At 32.2% G+C, this 4,243-nt stretch overlaps 1 long non-coding RNA gene across 1 annotated transcript; it reads left to right on the top strand.

The window, feature by feature from the left end:
• Positions 1–451: 451 nt before the first annotated feature.
• Positions 452–2,495, top strand: LOC143572284 (uncharacterized). The gene is made up of 3 exons (XR_013142234.1): positions 452–501; positions 547–677; positions 1,775–2,495. It is a non-coding gene; the product is annotated as an uncharacterized LOC143572284 (long non-coding RNA).
• Positions 2,496–4,243: the final 1,748 nt, after the last annotated feature.

The following is a 4,243-nucleotide window of genomic DNA, read 5'->3' as shown; positions in this document are numbered from 1 at the left end:
TATATTTTTTATTCAGCCAATTGGGCCATATGCAAGATAGATTTGGGCGGATATGGCCCATAATATTGCCACAAAATTGATCCAAATTAAAGGGGCTTAATCCAAACTAACGTCTCATTTGTTTCTTGTTTGATCTAGAGACGCAAACACGCAAATACTAACCCATGATTAAAAAATATATTCTAAGTCCTTTACTCATTTTTACATCTTGATTATCTTCTCCTACAATACCTGATTCTCACACCGGAGGGTTACCCCAAAGAGGACCCCTCTGTCCCTTTCTGAGGGGTAAGCTCACGGTGCTGTTCGTTTTGTAGGTGGAAGAACTCGTATCTCGGAAAACCATCGGTGATATAGCATATTCGTACCCGAGGAACGTTGATCGTATACAAGTAAGTCGATCCACGCTTCTTCACCCTGGATCCGTCACGATTCTTACTCTGATTCCAATTTGGAAGAAATCCGATGAATTCAACTCCGAATCCTACTGTGAATCCTACCGTGAATCCGACGAACACTATTTGACGGTGGAGCTTCATAATATAGAAATCCGACGAATTCGATTTTCCTCGATGCGAAAATGTTGATTAATGTTCGTCGTAATGATCTGAATGAATCTCCACCGTCAAATAGTGTTCGTCGTCGATCTCCGCCATAACCGTCCGCCGTAAAACATAGTAACTATTCTATTTTAGCTCAATTTTTTGTAGTGTTATCGATTAGGTTTTCGATATTGTTTGTGTTCGCGAATTGAGATAGTGTTGGTATCCAATTATGCAAAATTGATTAGGTTTTCGATATTGTCTGTTGTATTTGATGTATTGAGGTCGGTAATTTGACGAATAGTTGTTGATTTAAGATCCATTAGGTTAGTTGTTGATTCAATATGTATGTAATTACTTTGTATATGCCTAGAAATCGAGATGTTAGTTTGTATTTGTTATGATTGATGCTTAAGATCTATTGATTTGTTGTTTTGTTTTGGTTTCGCTTCTGTGTGTAATTGATCGATCGAATTAGGGTTTGGTAGGCTAGTATACCTTAGCATCTGGTTGATTAATGCTTATTTAGAGTTATGAAGGTAGAAGATATCATTTGGATTGATTTGGTTATCTGATGTTAATATTAGTAATGCACAATTTTGAAATTGAGTTGTTGTGAGGATCTAAAAAACTCTGTTATTTGCAAGTTAGGGCTTCAATTGATGAATTAGCACTTTAGCAGAACTTCAATTATTAATATATTATGAAATCAATAACATTATTAGCAATTTAGCATCAATCTTACATGTTCTCAGAATTTGCAACTATACTAAAACGTAATTCCTAAACTAGTTTAATCTTATTTAACTTACGACAGTAGCTTTTTAGGCTCGAGCTCAGCTAATCTAGCTCAAGCTCGGCTCGGTATTGGTTGATTTGATTACATCCGACAACTTGCTTGGTTTTACTCAAATAAGAAGGTTTTTTGTTGCAAAACAGCAAAAGGTAGCTATTTAACTAATGATGATGTTTGCGATGCTTACACAATGGTATTGCTTTATTTATTACAAATTTATAATAGTTATTATTCATTTGTAGTTATATATCTGTTTAATGTTAAATTTAATTATCGATTACATACATATTTTTTTGAGACATGTACATTTTAAGTCATCTCCAAGAAGTTTTTTTACATTTAACACATGTGTATATAATTTTAATTCCTGTTACATACACACATATTTAATGTCATCTCTAAGAAGTTTTTACATTTTACTTTTTACACATTACAGACCAAAGCTTACTACCCATTTTGTTGGAGTACATTCAAGATTATATATGGCTGGAGATGAATTAGCAAAACATCTGTTGTAGGTCTAATGTGCAGCCTCGCCTTTGTCAGTTTAGGTACCATTTTAGATATTTTTGTAGGTATCATGAAGTTGTTTAATTTGATTTTAAATATAATATTGACTAATCATTAAAATTGCAGAAAGAAGCTTACTTGGTTATCTGTCAATGCAAATGGTACCCTTATCTCCAAAGATGCTATTGGCTGAGCTCTAGTAAAAAAGAGCACTTGGTAAGTACTTATTATTTTTGGTGACATAACTATAATAACATTTATATTACTGGATATTGGTGGAAGTTATGTGTGGACAACAGAGCCATATACAATGGCTTGGTTAGTAAAGAGGATTTTGTGTTATGATGATCATTTGATTTCTTTACAGGGCTTTAAGTTGGTGTGATTGGCTCGTACGGTACCGTGCTTGCACAATTGAAGTATAAATATGGAAATCGGAGTTACAACTATTTTGACTATGTTGAAGCTGTGATGGTCAACGGTGATCGGCAGGTTAGTGGCTTTTCAACCCATTATGCTTTTAGTTGCTACTTTTTCTCCAGGTTACCTCATTATGGAATTTGTTGGAAGCGTAAATACGGCAAATGGTTTTTGTACATTTTACCGAATCAAGTTATAAAGGAGAAATTAGGAGATGCATCTTCGCTCGTCAGATAGTGAAGCCTTTTGGAAAGGTATAGAGTTATCTTTCATGCTGTCTACAAAACTTATATAATTTTGAATGGACAATAGATTGTCTGTCACAACTACACATTATATTATGAAAAATAGATTCTTAAATAAACTTGGTTATTTCACATTTTGGGTTAAGAAAATTTTACCAAAGATATAGACAAATGAAATTTTGAAATTATCAAAATATATAGTGTTTTGTTTTTATTCAAATTTTGACTACCATGATGGGTATAAACTAGAGTTATCAAATTATATTTTTATTTATCACCCGCATTATGTTTTATCAAACTTATTTGGAAACTTACATGTCTTCAACTTAATAACATAGAGACTACAACTGAATTTAGCAAAACAAAGAGCTGCTCAACTTGAGTCTGAAACCATAACATTATAGAGGTATGCTAATCATGTACTAATTCATAACTATTAATCTTTCTTTGTTTATTTTCATGTTTTTTAATGAATTGTTCGGTGGGAAGTTCGTTTATGTTTGTTTGTTTAATAAACAAATGAACATGAACAAACTTTTTTTGTTCATTCAATTTAGTGAACAAACATGGACACACATTTTGTTCATGGACATTCGTTTATGTTTGTTCATTTCGCTCATTGATGTTTGTTCGTTACACAAGTTAGTTTCCATATTGTTTACATAGTGAAAAAGTATTTATTTTTCTCTCAGGTACCTCGCATAAAGATTAAAGATGGTGAAAGAAGTTAATGAGCGTGATGTAGTTTTAAGTTTTTATTCAGATATTTGTTACTTTCTTTTCAAACGTTTGATATTTTGTCTTGATTTGATAGTTATTAGATATTTGGTATGTGTTTGTAATGTGATATAACTTTTTAATTGTGATAAAGATATGATATCTCTATTCAAAAAGCTTTTAGTGGTAGTAGAAAAAAAGTGTCACTAAGCCCAAAGGTTTGTAGTGGTAGACAAAGAAAAAGAGCCACCAAAGTCTGTAGCACAAAAAAGTGTCACTAAAAGTCCAACATGTTTTTAATGGCATACGAAAAAAGTGTCACTAAAGCCTAACCGTCTGTAATGGCAGACAAGAAAGTGCCACCGAAAATCCAAAATGTTTTTAATGGCATACAGAAAAAAATGCCACTAAAAGTCAAAAATATTTTTAATTTCATATGAAAAAAAGTGCCACTATAAGTCCAAAAGTTTTTAGTGACAGGCGAGAAAAGTGCCGCTAAAAGGCTTTAGTGGTAGCGCTTCTAGTGGCACTTTTTTTGTGTGTCACTCATTCCAACAAGGTTCTTTAATGGCACTTCTTTGGTTTCTTGTGACACTTTGTGTGTGCCATTAAATGACTTTTTATTTGTGGTGATTTATGTCAGTATTAAAGTTAATTAGTTAAAATAATCTATATACTATTAAACCCTAAATTATTTTAACAGTACATTATTTTAAAATAATCTACATATCATTCAAAAAAGGTTATGACCCAGCTTGTTGTCTGCTTACTTGTCTTTATTACAATTAGATCCTTTTATGAAATTATCATTGGAGATTGCGGTTAACCAAAAATAAATAAATAATATATTAAACCCTAATAATGTATAGCGCACAAAAGTGCCATTCTTGAAGTATTACTTGTTTGGGTTGAGACACTTTGGTGGATTAATTAGGGATTATTTTGTCTATCTTATGATTTTGATGTGTGTTTGTTCTGGACTGAGGGAGTAAGATTAATGATCACAACAAATA

This window comes from Bidens hawaiensis, unplaced genomic scaffold, assembly GCF_021521415.1.
Source record: "Bidens hawaiensis isolate Kalapana, Puna unplaced genomic scaffold, B.hawaiensis_p1.1 tig00025793_1, whole genome shotgun sequence".
In the NCBI taxonomy this organism is placed as follows: Eukaryota; Viridiplantae; Streptophyta; class Magnoliopsida; order Asterales; family Asteraceae; genus Bidens; species Bidens hawaiensis.
Note: the sequence above shows the minus strand (reverse complement) of the source record. Positions and strands in the feature narration are given on the sequence as shown.